The sequence below is a fragment of the Anopheles stephensi genome, chromosome X (genome assembly GCF_013141755.1).
Source record: "Anopheles stephensi strain Indian chromosome X, UCI_ANSTEP_V1.0, whole genome shotgun sequence".
In the NCBI taxonomy this organism is placed as follows: domain Eukaryota; kingdom Metazoa; phylum Arthropoda; class Insecta; order Diptera; family Culicidae; genus Anopheles; species Anopheles stephensi.
The window spans coordinates 19,358,122-19,375,832 of NC_050201.1; the positions used below are offsets into that span (position 1 = coordinate 19,358,122).

The window sequence follows — 17,711 nt, forward strand, 5'->3', positions numbered from 1 at the left end:
TAAAATAGAGTCCCAAACAAAGATTTGACAGTTCCAAAATGGTGAGGTCTATTGCACACGCGAATCGCGTTTTGTCAATCGGAGGGGGGATGTTTGTTCACATTTTGCATTTGGATTGTTATTGTGCAGGAAAGTAAACATTTATTTTCTTCAACCTTTTTTATGATTTGTGACTAATGAAGCGCCTTTAGTGGTTGCTGTTTTGAATTGTTTCAGTTATATTCTATGTGATACGTCGTATACATTTGGTGAAAACTTGTTTGGGCTGCGCGTGGACACTTTGCTGCTTTTCTGCGGGCCGGTTTAACTTCCGGTCGTGTTTTAAACATCTTTTAGTGTGATACATCCGAAACCTTTTATCGTATTTAGACTTAGGCCTAAAGTGTGCATAACGCAATTAAGTGCTATACTAATATTAAAAATTATGTAAGTATTTCACAGGATTCACAATTGTGATTAAATAATTTCTGCTTCGTTTTTGTGTAAACTATATTGCGACTGATGTACGTACCTATACAGTATTGAGGTTGAATACTGCGCTCTAGTAGAGCCGGGTGTGTTGTATTCTTTTACATTTTAACGGATGTAGCGTTATGCAATCACCGGAAAGGATCGGCGGAAGGCTATCATACAGAAAATTACGTACGATATTCATGTATCTGTCCTTCTTCACAGGCCGTCTACCATGCTGATCGATTTTTTTGCAAGCTGGGCCGGTCATTCTATTTTAATTTTACAGGATCGCAGTCTAACAGATCGCCGTAGGTACCGGTTGCGTTATAGTAAAAGGTTCGCGCCTTCGTCTCTGATTCTATTGGAATTTCGAACCGTTGAGCAGTTCGTACGTTAATTAAACGGATTGGCTAGCTTACTGGCTTAACAACTAGCACACGACGGACAGCGTGTCTTTTTTACATCAGACTCCTATTAATTTCATTCCATTCTTTTTTCTACACTTGCCGGCCTCTATTAATTTCCGGAGCTATGTTAAATCATTCTATCTGTTTTTTGTTTTATCACACAAAAAACTTCTCGAGCTTACTTTATTACAATGCTTGGATGTAATACATATATATGCCAACTGTTGTTCATAGTGTCAAGAATAATATCTGTTTTGTAAAATAAAATGTAAGTTATTTAAGTAACAAAACTTGTTTTTTTTTTAATTCATGTAGAATGGCCTGGCCTTATTGCTACAAAACGTTAATCATATCTAGTAAAAATAAAATTACTAGATTTAATTAAATACTTCACTCGCAATACATGTTTTCATAATAAAGCATAGATTAATTGTTTAAGTTTATTTTTCATTTTACAGCCACAATTTCTTTAACGCAAATAAATAAATAAATGAATACAATTTTAATTATTTCTATATTGCTGTTATTAGTTTATTACCGATTATTTCACAAAAATGCTCTAAGAAAATTCAGAAATTTGACACTCATACGTTTATCTCCTGGATGTAATTTTATCTCCTACAGCGAACACATCAAGTATGTATTGGGCCACACCTATCGATCTTTTTTAACAACACCTATGGTACATATGTCCCTCAGTCCTGAATTAGATACCGAGTTACAATAGAGGGCTCATGCTGTTCTTAATTTACATCAACTCTCTCACCATCATTCTACCAATGGGATGTACAGCCGAAAGTGACGCCAGTTATGTCCGATCGAATGAAGCATGAAGTATCGTCCTGAATAACTAAATCATTTACATTTTATGAAACATTACGTTTCACAAATGTCTGCGCAAAAGAAAAACTATTCCAAGTAATTTTTGTTCCAATTTTTGCGAAACCAAATCAACACATATGTACGCTCCAAAAAGTGGAATGCTGATGTTTCTAACATATGATGTGTCCTGAAAGAATTTTATCTGCTGGCTTCTCAATCGTGTTTATTGGTCGTATATCATTCAGCCACGTGTTTACTGCAAATTTTCTGTTACATGTTCTACCAAATGGTAATGGTTAATCCAACCTTTTATTCTTTTGGTAAAGGCGCTTCCGGGTGATGTGGGAGTTATTTATTAACAAATTCCAGATTTCCAATCATTTACTTCTAGCTGTGTTGAAGCTCTGTTATTTCTAATTCTTTGGTATAGCTTGGTTGCATTTCCTTATGGCTATGAGACGAGTTTTTTTTTTAATTTAAGCTTTTCAGAGAGGTTATAAATTTAATTCAAGATTAAAACTGTCGCATTGTTTATTGCTACACTTTTCCAAAACGGTTGTACCGATTTAAATTTAAATTTTTCTACTTATATGGTAGGTATGAGAATAAGATTTTCAGCAGTCTTTATGCCGATAGGTGATCTATATGTCGGATCATACTGTGCTACACTATGCTCCGCTATTGAAGACTTTATTGCAAACAAATGAACAAATTGAAACACACACGTAAGGCTGTTTGAAATATATATTTTGCCAACAACTTTGGTTGAATCGATACAATTTTGAAAAACTAAAATGCATTCTTTTCATTTGGTAATCATGTACTTCGGGGGTGAAACTCACACGCAGGCTCGGCTCAACACGGACTCCCTAAAGGACAGTCACGTCCAACAGGCATTCAAATCCGCTTTAGGTGAGGCTCTACTACCAGCAAACGAATATGAAACTACGAGCGAACGGTGGATCGCTCTAAAACAAAAATAATAAGCTGTGCCAATTCCACACTCCCACCACGTCAGGGCAACACCAGATCTGGCTGGTTCGACGAAGAATGTAGACAAGTGACAGAACGTAAAAACTGCGCATACCGAGTAATGCAGCAGCGGCATAGAACGCGGGCATGCGCAGAGGAATACTCACGGCTCAGGAGAGAAGAGAAAAGAGTTCACCGAACCAAAAAACAAATTTGGGAAGAGCAGCGGGTGCGGGAACTTCAAGAAATCAGAGTGCGTTACGGACCAGGAAGAAAGTTTAACCAGGAGATAGCAGGTCGCCGAAATAACTTTAGACCTAAGGTGACCTGCTGTCGGAATAAGGATGGGGATCTGGTCAGTTACCAGCCAGAGGTCCTCTCGCGATGGGCTCAGTACTTTGATGAATTGCTAAATGATCAGTTCAACGAACAGCTAGAGGCTCCACTAGCAGATGATATCATGCTACTGCCACCTAGTATTGATGAACCACAAATGGCCATCCGTCGGCTCAAGAACAACAAGGCCCCAGGCACCGACGGAATAGTAGCCGAACTGATCCAAAACGGTGGTGCAGCACTCGAACAGGAAATTCATCAAATTATTACTGAGGTATGGGATAGCGAATCGATGCCTTGTGATTGGAATCTTGGCATCATCTATCCCATATACAAGAAGGGAGATAGGCTAGAGTGCAGCAACTACAGGGGTATTACGATGTTGAATACCGCCTACAAGATTTTATCCCTAATCTTACAAGATCGACTTGTCCCATTCGTTGAAGAGATAGTCGGAAACTATCAGAGAGGATTCCGAAACGGAAAATCAACCACTGACCAGATCTTCACGATGCGGCAAATCTTGGAGAAGATGGCGGAGCAGCAGCTCCACTTCTACCATCTCTTCATTGATTTCAAAGCCGCCTATGACAGCATAGCCAGGGTAAAACTGTACGACGCAATGAGCTCTTTTGAAATCCCGGCCAAGCTTACCAGGCTTGTACGAATGACAATGGCCAATATAACATGCCAGATGAAGGTAGATGGAAAACTCTCATGGCCCTTTGCTAGGGCTTGCGCCAGGGTGATGGGCTTGACTGTCTCCTTTTCAACCTGGCGCAAGAGAGAGCCATCCGCGACTCAGAGGTGGAAACTTTGGGGACCATCGTCTATAAGCCAATCCAGATCCTGGCATACGCTGATGACATAGACATCATTGGTTTGAGGCTCTCCTATGTAGCAGAAGCTTATCAAAGGTTCGAGCGTGCGGCACAGAACCTCGGGTTGGAGATTAACGAGGCGAAAACCAAAATGATGGTGGCACCACCAGCGGCCCTGCTAACAAACACTGATTTACGCAGGGGTGATGTACAGATAGGTGACCGCACCTTCGAAGTCGTCCAAAACTTCACCTATCTGGGGTCAAAAGTCAGCACCGACAACAACATTGATGTTGAGTTACGCGCAGGGGTGCTGGCTGCCAACCGGTCACATTACAGCCTGAGGAAACTTCTCTACTCTAAATGCCTGTGGTGACGGACGAAGCTGGGACTGTACAGAACATTTATAGTCCCAGTGCTCACATACACCTCTGAGACATGGACTCTGTCCAAAACTGACGAAGCCCTCTTAGCCGCGTTCGAGAGGAAGATGCTCAGAAGGATTTTTGCCCCCGTATGTACGGAAGGACAATGGAGGAGAAGCTACAATGACGAGCTCTACGAGCTGTACAATGATCTCACCATAGTGCAGCAAATTAGACTCGCCAGGCTCCGGTGGGCTGGTCACGTCATGAGAATGACACCGGACGACCCAGCCCGTACAGTCCTTTTAGGCCGTCCACACGGACAGCGGAGGCGTGGTAGGCCCAAATTGAGATGGAGTGATGGCGTTGATGCGTCTGCCAGAACGGCCGGGATAATGGATTGGCAAACGACAGCGCTAAACCGTGAGCGGTATCGAGGATTGTGGCCATTTTGCAGGCCAAGACCGCAAAGCGGTTGTAGCGCCTGATAAGTAAATAAGTTAGTGTCACGGGCGATCCGTTGACGGAGCAACAGCATCCGGGGCCAAAGTCGACTCTGTCGTAAGAAGACAGGCAGACTTTTCTGCAATAGTGTGCTTCACCTCTGCCTAGCCTTGATGGAGCGAGTTCGGCCTTGTTGGCGTTGGGTTCGGAGATGGTCGGCGAGTCCTACCTCGTGATCAGCAGAGACCCTGTTGTTACGGATTGGAACTCGCCGATAGCTTCTGATTTTGGTGCTGGCTTGATCGAACTTGGGCTATCACAGTTTGAGGCACACTGTACACAGGCAAATATTTGTGCTGTTCAAATCGCTTTTTTTTGTTTGGTTTGTGTTTTACATTCCAGATCCGTTACACGGAAGGATAATCCGTTTTCACACCACACTACCATCAACACAATACCGCCAGCAATATACCCGGACCTAATCATTGATACAAGTTCTACAATAGACCTGGATTTCCACACTGCAATCGCCACACACCCACAACCGAGCATGCCCGGGATAATACGAAGTATCAGGGAGGAAATGCCTTGGTAATTCTTTGTGAATTTTTTGTTTTTTTTTACATTTGTATTTCGTCAGCACATGCAGTGATGACAATACGGCTTCAAGCCGTCACAATTAATAAATAAAAATAAATGTTTTACAGCTTAGAATTTTCGAAAAATTATTCATGTAGTCGTCAGCTGTTGAATGTTTGAAGCTCATTTACTTCGATACAATACAACTTCTAGACATAAATCTAAATTTTCATCAGTCCCTTAGTGATATTTAACATAAATCTGACAAAATGGTTGAATTTATTCCCCGCAAGATGAGAAAATTCAATGATACTCTCTATTTACCCTCACCCTGTATTCTTAATCCTTTACTTGTTCACTGCTGGAGTTCAGTTTAGTAGTTTACTATTCTTCAAGTGTTAGGTTGAAAAGGATTAAATCTAAAACAAAAATTTACAATTTGCTTCGTGGCATACTGTAGCCCATCATACTTCGTGCCATGCTCGCTGTTTGTTAGTCGAATAAGGTAAACTTTGTAGGGGAGCATTTTCCCTAAGCATATTTATGTTAACCTTATCTTTATGTTATATCGAATCCTTCATTGGTAAAATATATGGACCTGACCTATTGACAAATACACTTAACACTTACGACAAAGACAACACAACGAATATCAAAAAAGGAATGGCGGATATGGATTGGAAGGATAATAGGGATGCGGAATCAAAGGATAAGGCCGTTGTCTCTGGCGAATTGGTAGATGAGCCTCATGTATGCGAGGTCTCTGGTCGCCAACACTTCCCTTATTTCTATGCCCGGTCGTCTGCCGATGCTCTCGACTGCGCCCAACAAGGTGGGTCTTGCGGTTTCAAACTACACGCAGGACCATAGAAGGTGATCCACATCGTGAGATCCGTCACCACAGCCACACACCTTCGTCTGAGCCAGAGTTATACGCTGCAGATGAGCATTCAACGCGAAATGATTCGACATAAGTCGAGACATCATGCGTATAAACACCCGGTCTGCAGAGAGCCCACCGAACCAAGGCCGCAGGGACACTTGCGGAGAGATCGAGAAAAGGAATCGCCCGAGATCATCCGCTTCCCACATGCTCTGCCAGCGAAACAGTAAAAGTTGCTGTGGTAGACGAAGAAACTCTCGGGCCGAGATTGGACGATCGTAAAAGGTGCCTTGTTGGGCACCTGTTTTGGCCAGTAAGTCTGCCTTCTCGTTGCCGGGAATTCCACAATGAGAAGGTACCCAAATTAGCGAAATCCTGAACACCTAGTCGAACATGGAGCCAAGCAATTCTATGATTGTCATGGTAAGGAAATCCTGACTCTTACCAGCCTTCAGGGATCATAGTGTTTCAATAGCGCTAAGGCTATCTGTAAAAATGAAGTACTGATCCGAAGGTCTCGCTGCTATCATCAATAGTGCGTACAAGATTGCGACTAATTCTGCGGTGTAGACACTACTCGGAACCCGCAATTTGAAAAATGCTTCGGCGGACTCACTAAAAACGCCGAAGCCGGTGCCCTCCTTAGAGGATGATCCATTAGTATAATACTGGCTGCTTTGGTCTAAATGGCCATACTTATCCCTGAAAATGCCCGGCACTACCACCGGGCGAGGATCATTCGGTATGGTCTTAATTTCCTCGTGCAACGAGGAATCTGTTGTTAAAATGGAACTGTAGGTCTCAGGAAGGGCAGCACGGTTTAATGCCTGTGGAGCGCTAGGATGCACTTGTAGGGCAACAAAATCTTCAAAGATTTTCAAGATCTTGCTCTTAGAACCTGTCTCTAGAAGCGCTTTAAAATTTTCTTCGATCAGGGGATTTAATACTGAAGAACGGACAAGAAGGCGAAGCGACAGCGTTTCAAAACGTAGTTTCAGCGGCATCACTCCGGTCATCACTTCTAGGGACATGTTGTGTGTTGATGTCATGCTCCCTAGTGTGAGTCTTAGAAAACGATACTGTAGCCTCTCTAGTTTGAGGATATGCGTGTTGGATGCCCAATGGAAGCATATGCTTCCATATTCCAACACGGATAGTACCGTTGTCTTATACAGTCGCAGGACGTCTGTTGAATGTGCGCCCCACCAGAATCCTGTGACTGTCCTTAGAAAGTTGATTCTTTTACTGCATTTTTACACCAGATGGATGATATGTGTACTCCAGTTTAGCCTTGAGTTGAACCAAACACCAAGGTACCGAAAATTGTCGGTAGTTGATATCTTTTCACCGTACAAAAAGACACCAATTTTCAGGTCAAATAGTCTTTTCTCCCTGTTTTTCGCCGTGTCGCTGAAAGGAGAAAAGACTACCATCGCAGTTTTCTTTGCAGAGAACTTGATACCAAGGTTTTCAGACCACTCGGCAAGGTTTTCCAAAGTGGTTTGTAAAGCCATTTGTATTTCGGCGGCGTCACTGCTTGCAAAAGATATGACGCCGTGGTCAGCCAATTGTCTAATGCTGCAGTTTGGTGCTAGGCAAGAATCTATTTCGCTAACATAGAAGTTATATAGCAGGGGGCTCAAGCAGGACCCTTGAGCTAGTCCATGGAAACTGGTCAGCTTTAGCTGAACATGACCATTGTTGAAACTCATAGTTTTTTCCGACAAAAGGTTGAACAGAAAGTCCCACATTTTATAATTTTTGGCTCAACTTATACGGTGAAACTGAGTCAAATGCCCCCTGTATATCCAGAAAAATAGATCCCATGTTCTGCTTGCGTGCACGAGCAAACTCTATTTCTGTAACCAGAAGGGCTAAGCAGTCATTAGTACCTCTGGCTTTACGAAAACCAAACTGGGTATTTGAGAGAAGGTGGTTTGATTCCAACCATTCTTCTAGCTGGAAAAGAATCATCCTTTCAAGGAGTTTCCTCAGACACGACAGTAACGATATTGGCCGATACGAATCGTGTCTTGATGGCGGTTTGCCAGGCTTCAAGATAGTGACAACTTTCACTTCAATCCACTCTTGCGGGACGCTGTTGACCTCCAACATATTGTTGAAGATGCTTAACAGACGCTTCCTCCCTACGTCGGGAAGATTTTGAAGCAATTTGCTACCAATCTGATCTAGACCTGCGGGGAAATTTTTGCTTGATAGGAGAGCAAGTGATAGCTCTACCATTGTGAACGGTGAATCCATCCTAGGGTCACTTCCAAGCGCATTTTGTGTAAAGCTTTGCGCAGGAACGAAATCGGGACAAAGCTTGTGGGCAAATTCATACAGCCACTCGCCAGAAAAGCTTTCGCTCTCATTGATGTTGTTGCTGTTTCGCATCCTTCTAGCCATTCTCCAAAGCGAATTCAGTGAAGTGGCAGGGTCTAGATTATTGACGTTTTTACGCCAATAGCCCTTTTTCTTCACCTTGAACAGGTTTTTGCACGTTCTCTCTAGTCCTTTATAATTTTTATATAAGGACCTCGAGCCCGTGTCCCGGGAGGCTTTAAATGCCTCACGCTTCTTGGTGAAAGCCGCTTCTCAATCCTTGTCAAGGAGTGGGAGGTTTTTTAAATGTCCTTGCTTGGTGGGAGCGCCTTGTTTGGGCCTCAAGGGCGCACTTGTTTATCAATGAAACAAGTTTTTCGTACTCCTTGACAGGAGACAAATCTTCCAAGTCAAGTGAAAGCGAAGCGGCTATTAATTCGCCGTATCTCGTCCAGTCGATGTTCCTCGTCAAGTCACATTTAACGGGTGTTCGATCTACTGGACATCCTCCCTTGATGTAGGAAATTTCTATCGGCAAGTGGTCACTGCCGATAGGGTCCTGGATCACCTTCCAACTAAAATCCAGGGCCATTGCTGATGGACATAGGGACAGGTCCAGTGCACTCGCCCTACTTAGAGGTGTCTGCATCCTAGTTGCCTCTCCTGAGTTTAGAATCGATAAACCAAATCTGTCGCAGAAATATCGGATGATGGGAGCGCGAATGTCATCTTTATTGCACCCCCAGTCGATTCCATGGGAGTTAAAGTCTCTCAGGATCAAAAGCGGTCCAGGCAAGACCACTTCTTAATTTCCAAGATCCTCTTTGAACTTTTCATTTTTTTCCTTTTCATTGTTGGCTATCGTGGGGATATAAATGGATGCAATTGTCACGTGAAGAACGCCCAGTTTTGCCTTAACTGCGACAGTTTTTATCATTTCTTGTCTAGGGGTGGGTATTCTGGTGAAAGTGTGACCCTTTCGGACACCAATCAGTACCCCCCCACCCCTAGTAACGCGATCTTCACGGATTATATTATATCCCGGGAAGGTTAATTTAATTTCGTCCGATAGCCAAGTTTCACATAGGGCAAACACATCGCAGTTGTGTTCGCCCACTAATGCTTTAAATGAGTTTAGCTTGCCAAGCAAACTCCTACAGTTCCATTGTATGATAGTAGCCGTAGGAGCCATCAATCATCCAAACGGACCATCATACTTAAGCATGGCCATTGAGCCAGCCACTATTTGATCATTCCTTTCAGGAAAGGAAGGGCCCAAGTTGCGATCATGTGCAGATGCTGCGGGAGGTTGAGGGTCAAAAGAAGGGACTCAAGGATCTCGGACAGGGACGGGGTGGGAGTTCTCGGGAAGCTCATGGGCTCCGTCGGAAAAGCCAGGCTTTCCACTGGGGCTTCAGTCCGAGAAGATCGCTTCTTCTTGGGCTGCTTCCTGGCAATTTGTGGGGCGGGAGTTTTGGGCTCAGCGTCGCGTTTCGGGACGGTTGGGGAAATTTTAGCGTGGCGCTGTGATGCCAAAGGTTTTCTTTTCGTCTTAAGGACCTTCCTTTGTACTTTTTTGTACGGGATTCTCACATTCTTTACTGGTCTCAATGGCACCTGTTCGAGTGCAGCCGGGTTGGCCTCGCCATTTGCAGCTGTACCTAAAACCGCAAAGGGGTTCGTTGCGTTAGCTCCTTTTGGAGCATCGCTGTATGAGCCGCGTGCCCGCTCAGCTACTGTTTTGGTCTGCTCTCTTTGAAGTTTCCGGTACACAGGGCACAAGGCTACCTCATGCCACTCCTCCCGACAATGCGAGCATTTTTTGGTACGGGGCTTCGCAGTCCTCAGTAGCGTGAGCCCCTCTGCATTTTCCGCAGCAAATCTTACGAGTGCAAAACGGATCGGCATGTCCAATCCGGCTGCACTTAGAACAGGTGGCCACCCTTGGCACGTATGGCCGGTCGATGGGTATCCGGACGCCTTCTAAAATGAGGGCCTGCGGAAGTACCGTTCCCTTCGGAGCATTTTTTTTTCGTCCTTTGATGAGGGGTCTAGCTAGAAGAGCTTTTTCACCTCAAGAACTTGCACCCTAGGGGTATCTCGTGCTTGAAATGCACCCACACCATATTTAAATTCATCTTCCTTCGGATAATCGAAGTCCTGGATAACGCCGGTCACTTCAACCAGACTACCGGGGATGTACCCCCGGTAGTGGTCCGTATATTCTGGGTCAGCTGCAATGACGTTGGCTTGAGCCCGGTCCTTTGCGGTGACCCTGATCTTATTCGGGCGCATCCGTAACACATCGGCAACGCCCGGGTATGTTTTGAATAATGATGCCGCGATGGTCCTCACATCGGGTTGTTCAGATCGTGGCATGAAAAAAGCAAACGGTTGTCCCTCCCATGAGGGTGGGTAGGCTCTTGCTCGATGTTCGATGGAGGCTTAAGATTTTTTGTCTGAGGGGCACTGTTTGTCAGCGGGGCCCTACTCGTAAGCGGAGCACTACCCGTAAACGGGGCACTACACGATGCCTTCGAGGTTGAAGGCCTCTCTTCTATTGCCATTTTTTTCGTGGCTGGAGCGGCCTTAGGGCGACCTGGTTTACGCTTTACATTGGGCTCAATCTCCCTTTCCGAGTCAGAATTATCTGACCCCATGTCTGGACTGGAGACAACGGGAGAGGTGGGACAGGACAACACTTACCGTCACACACGATAGACAGCACGCGCCCAAAGGTTCACACACAAACTCACACACACTGGACTGATTTCGATCGATGCGACGATGCAGCGTCGATACGCTTGCGTATCCCAACGATCAATAGATACACACACTCACAACACTAAGAACACACGTTGATCGGGGCTAGGCGCCACTCGATCGATAAACACAAACTCCGAGCGAAAGCCGGAGAAAGGCGGAGAAACCGATTAGTGCGATACGGGTAATCACGTTGATTACGCAATCGCACACGAGGACAATGACCACTATCTGCCGTACGCAAATGATCCGTTTGACGCTCCACAGCGAAACACGTCTTATCGCCACGGAAGCTGGAGGCAGAATGATGTTAAACATTTGTTAAACAAATAAATATCCAATTCTGAGATTGATTTGATTCCTGATCCGGATCCGGAACCAATTTCTGATCCGTTACCGAATCCAAAAGCGGATCCAGAATCGGTTCCAAAATTGATTCCGGACCTCTTTTGGAAATGATTCCTCAAAATTCGTAGCGCTTCGGAATCGATTCCGACCAAACCATTATTTTGCCCTTCACTACTACCGAAAAGGTTCATACATGTCAATCTTTTACCATTTCAGTAGAATCTTTTTTTTTTGGAAACTATCAACACTCAAGTCAATTATTCAATATAATTTAACAAAATTATTTGATTCTAATTCTTTCAATGTTTTGTGCTCCTCCTAATAATACGTTGTTGGTGAGGTTTTTCAAATCATGTGTTTTTCTACATGAACTCTTAGGTCTCATTTCGATTTAAAAATAATTCATAGGTGGAACAACTTTTAAACGGTCAGTCTTTCTTCCAAATATCATCTTCCAAATCACCATAATATCACCCTAACGCTCTCGCAATGGTTGGATCATAAGTTATTTATATTATTGTTGAGGTTTGAGCTTTTTTAAAATTCTATTGTTTCTTCGTACGCAATACTCATCATCTAATCACAACAAACAAATCGAGTAAACCACAATTAAGAGCTTGCTGATGTTTATGCGCTGACTGTATGAAGAAATCGTTAGTGTTACATTTGATTTCAAAGTATTTTGAACAAATTCTTTGTAAGTCGAGAAACTAGTTCTCGACTCAATTATGTAAATACAAATGAACATTCTAGTACAAAAAAATGCTTGGAAAAATGTCATACTATTTTAAAATCAAAGTATACTAACCGGTGGCACCTACCTTTGAAAGCAATCTCAGCTGCAGATATTTGCACCATGAAGAATACTATAACCAATGTGAAAAGAAAACAACAGCACTTACCCAAACATTTCGTTCCCACGATTTTTTAAGGGTACCATTTAACACAATAGCCCAGAGCTCCCGGGAAGTCGGGGAGCAGTAGAGGAGAAAAAAATCTGCATCGCAAATAACTTAAAGTGTCCGAACCAATCGCACAAAAACCATCGCAACTGCCAGCAACGAGCGACACAATCCCGCTCAAGTCCCGACCTAATTAAGCGGAAGTTTGCTTCCTTCGCTACTCTGGAACGCCCTCCTTCCGGACTTACGGGTACTTGTCCGAGGTTATCCGAGGAAGTCCTGGCGGACGGTTTGACATCCGAACTGCCCTGGGATCAGGGATCTCATCCAACTCATGAAGAAGAAACGAAAAAGGACAATAAAAAAGCACACCCTTAACCCTTATCATAAACTATCACAGAACTAGGCCTTTTTTCTTGTGACCTATGAATTTCGTTGCTAGTTATTCGCACAAAGGTTCAGCTTTAGCGTTTATTTGTTGTTGACTGATTTTGCGTGGATGGGTCCCACCCGAGATAAAGTGGAGATGATTGGAACCTTTTTTTTTTGTCTGCCTTCACCAAGGTTGAAATGCACATTCTTACTGACAAGGACTCTTTTAGCTACAAAAAACGAGCTGCTCTTGGGATGAAATTCACGCCACCGAGAGTAGAAGGTTGTGCAAAGGAACTTTGTGCAAAGTTGTAAAATCTAAGCAGCAACCAAAGAAAAGGGATACTTTGGTTGAGAAAGCTCGACCAAAAATCTAATCGTAACCCGATCCGAATGTTGAAGGACGTTCAACATAAAACGTTAGCGCACCACGATGCTTTGCTATAGCAACCTGCGATAGCAAATCGAAAGGTTCCTTAAATAAATAATCTGTAGGGAGGCTGAATGCAGCACTTCACCGAACTGATGCTCTACTCGGTCCAAAACTACAACAGTGACCTTTCGCAGATCGGGCGGTTCGTGACATTAGGCTTCAACTAATGAACGTCTCAACACTCAGCATACCCTACACCATCCATCCATCATCCATGTTCGGTTCTGATGAGTGTCGAGCATCCTCGAATAGGCCAGTCACGGGACAACGCTTACCGTGGAAATGGCTTGCAGTGACCATTCTGGGTAGTCGCTCGACCGGCGAGAGAAGAAACAATTTCTTTCCATCGCTAATGAATCACGGCCACCAGGGTACGCAAACTGATCAAATCTGGTTGCTTTTCAAATGTATGAGCCAAGTCTACTCAAGTAGATGCACATAAGAACAGTTCGTTTGAATTTAAAGGAATTTTCGTTTGAACTTTTTTATGTGCACATGGGTTTTTATTTCAATTGATCATTGGTCTTTGCAGTGCCAAAACGAATAGAGAAGTTCGATTGAGACATTTTTTATACTGTGCAGGAAAGAAATAGGACGCTAATAAAGAATTCTATAGCACCTTAAAATTTGTAACATCACTTCAAGATCGGTTTTAATACTTTTAAAATAAATTCATGACTACGAATAATCCCTGTAAAAAAAATATTATGGATGTGTTGGTGTAGTGCTTAAAAAAGAGTAGTCAATTATTCTTCCGAAAACTGGTGATGTTATCGTGGTTGTGGACTTGCAGTCTTGGCGACGTTCAGTTTGTGTGTTCAGTTAATTTAGCAAAGTTCATAACTAGTTCTTCCAAATTCATTTCGATACTGTCTGTTTTATAGATGTGCTGTTGGACAATAGTATGTTTCGGTCACCGCTAACAGTCAAGTCATATTTCAACAGATTGAAACTTTATTTAATACGTCCAAATGTTAAGCTAAGGTGAAATCTTTGTAGCTGAGGTGAAATCTAAAATTTCACTTAACTTAAAGTCGAACTAGCTTTTTAACAAGCAGTCACTTTGGTAGCCAATCCTATGAAATAGCTGGCAATGTTCGAAATTATGCCTTAAATGAGAGCGAAGTACAATATTAAAATGGTAAGTAGTTTTCTTTTACATTGTTTCAATCGATTTTTAAAAATGCTAGCGATTTTCAATTAAGATAATTTAAGAATTGCAAAAATGAAATTTTGCTCACCTACAAATGAAAAAAAAAACATTTGATGGATCTTTGCAACCAGTAAAATTTCACGGGTAATAGGTATATCACACAGTAATTTTAGTTGGAATAATTCCAGAATTTCGCTGTCAAAGCGATTATGGAGACCATGGAGGAGAAAAATAAATACCGCTCGAATTATTTACTTTCTATCACTATAGAGAGGTAGAATTATTCCATTGGTGCGATCTTAAGCATGAGATTTTCTGTCAATAAGCAGGGTAGACGAAACTTTGACAGCAAAATTTCAGAATTATTTCAACCAAAATTGTTACGTGCAATAGGCCTTTAAGGCCAGGGTACATGATGGAAGATGTCAAAAAGATTTCGCAAAAGGGGGGGAAACATGAACGTTCACAATGAGTGGAATTTGCTGTAGTCAAAAAGCGCTTCAGCGTTAAGTAGTATGCGTTTTTATTGTCAATTTAAGTTCCTTCGTTTGATTGAAATATTCTAATTCATGCAGTAATAATTACATTAAAATTATATCTCACAGAGTTATTGAAAAGCCTGGAAGCTGTTGCTGTTGCAGCAACTTCTAGCGTGCTAGCACAACATTCTCGATCGCAGTCGCTTGAACTTCTAGATTCGGTACAATCGAATTTTTTGAACTGATCACCTCAAGCGTCGCCTGTGATGAGCAATTTTGGTATTCACAATCAGGAAACCCCGCCGCGATCCGCCCATTCAATCAATCGTTGCTCTGCTCTGTTGTGAGTAGTCCTGTGTTGGTTTATTACCAAAATATTCTTGGGTTTCGCACTAAACACGTAGACTTGCGACTAGACTTGGAGGAAAATGGTAATAATTACGAAATTATCGCTCTTACGGAAACATGGCTTAATGATAGCGTACCAACAAATCTAATCTTTGACCGCGAGGTTTACAACATTTTCGTTGTGATCGCAGTAACCTGAATATCCATTGTTCACGTGGTGGTGGTGTGCTCATAGCCTGTGCTTCTCGTTTCCATTCATCGTTACTACCAACCACTCACTCTACTTTGGAAGCCGTATGGATTCGTGTTGATCTGGCTGGATCTCGTTTTATCATTGAAATTATTTATGTGCCACCAATGTTAGTACTAATCAACTGTTCCTGAATGATCATTCCATGTGCATTGGTGATGATATATCGCTTATGAATCCAGATGATCATTTTTTGATATTGGGCGATTTTAATCAAGCAGCTATCACTTGGAACACGACTGAACACAACACCATGATGGACTTTCTTGGCAGTATAAATTCATTTCCTGACATGCATTACTACGATCCTGTTTACAGTCCTGCAACGACCAGATCATCATTTTTAGACATGATCAATTTGCATGATCTTTATCAACTGAATGGAGTGACTAACACGATGAATCATCTCTTGGATTTGGTGCTTGCCAATTTGCATGCTGCTGCTTGCTGTTCTTCATCCCGGGCTATTACCTTATTGCTGCCTTTAGACACTCATCACCCTTTTTTAGAAGTTCTGATTGCGTTAAAGAACCCAAATTCTGTCCGAGTAGGTGCTCACACATCGTCTTTTGTTGATCTATCTAACGAGCATAACTTCAATTATCGACGTACGGACTACCACAAGCTCGACTCTATCCTCTCTGATACTGACTGGTCTTTTTTTTTTTTGGTTGTACACCAGTTGATGAGGCTGTATTGTATTTTAATAACCTAGTTACCTTTGCTCTCCGTTTCTGCACTCCCATCTTCCGTCCCCCTCTTAAACCTCCATGGTCTGATCGTCATTTACATCGTCTGAAACAAAATAGGAGAAGGTATCTTCGTGCTTATCGTCGTCGTCCTTCTGTTTACACTTGGCGTCTATTTAAATATGCAGCTTCCTCCTATCGGTTATACAATCGTGCACGTTACAACTCTTACATTAATAGGCTGCAGTTGCGTTTCCGTTTTAAACCTTTGTCATTTTGGCGATTCGTTAAATCTCGTAGGTCCTCGAACACTTTGTCTAATGAATTTTTTTATAACTCGCGCTTAGCTAACACACCAATGAATATTTGTGATTTGTTTGCCGACCACTTTTCTAGTGTATTTACTAATCCTGTCATTGATTTTAACTTTTTAAAACCCGCACTCTTGTATACACCCGAAAATCTAGTTGATTTACCTGACATTAACATATCTATTGAAAGGGTCGAGTGTGCTCTTTCAAAATTAAAATAATCCTATTCGCCTGGCCCTGATGGCATTCCTGCCTCAGTGTTTAAAATGTGTCGTGGGTCACTTGTTCCAATTCTTCTTAAGCTCTTCAGTTTATCGCTATTCACTGGTTGTTTCCATTCATGCTGGAAATCATGTTGGATTTTTCCAATTCACAAAAAAGAACATGCGCTGCAGAACATCCGTGAACAATTATCGCAGGATAACAAAGACATGTGCTACGGCTAAAGCTCTTGAATTAGCTATTTAGCCTAGCCTTTTTCACAGCTCTAAGTCGGTTATTAGTGTTCAACAACACGGTTTTATGCCGGGTCGTTCTACGTCAACCAGCCTTATGTCTTTTGTTTCTCTTATTTTCCGTAACTTTGAAGCTGGAAATCAAGTAGATTCTATTTACACTGATTTTCGATCAGCTTTCGACAGCCTCTCTCATGAGCTATTACTAGTGAAATCGAAAAAATAGGTTTTGGAAAATCCATATTGTGCTGGTTGGCTGGTTACCTTGAGGCTCGCATTTGCAGTGTTAAAATTGGTCCACATGTTTCTCGTTGTCACATCTTGCTCGTCTGGTGTTCCTCAAGGTAGTATACTTGTTTGCTCTGTTTGTTAATGATGTATGTTCTATTTTACCTCCTGATGGCTGTCTCCTTTACGCTGACGACAACAAAATATTTCGTACTATCTCTTCCTGTGTTGATTGTCTCCTTCTTCAGAATTCTTTAAATCTTTTTTCTGATAAGTGTTCGTCAAATTTTATCTGTCTATGTCTCGATAAATGTTCTATTATCTCCTTAACTCATTCTTGTATTCCTGTTACTTTTCACTTCTCTTTGTCTAATACTCGTCTTTCACGTGTTTCCTCCATTCGTGACCTTGGGGTTATACTGGATAGCAGGTTGAACTTTAAGGAACATGTCGACAATCTGTTGTTAAAAGCTAAACGTACACTTGGTTTCATCCCTCGTTTATCGGTAGAGGTCAGGGATCCAATTTGTTTGCGCACACTCTATTGTAGCTTGGTACGCTCTCATTTAGAGT

General features: G+C 42.5%; 1 protein-coding gene across 2 annotated transcripts in view; it reads left to right on the plus strand.

Moving 5' to 3' along the window:
• Positions 1-17,711, plus strand: part of LOC118513209 (transmembrane protein fend-like) — a 253,414-nt gene that overhangs the window by 109,589 nt on the left and 126,114 nt on the right. The window lies entirely within an intron of this gene.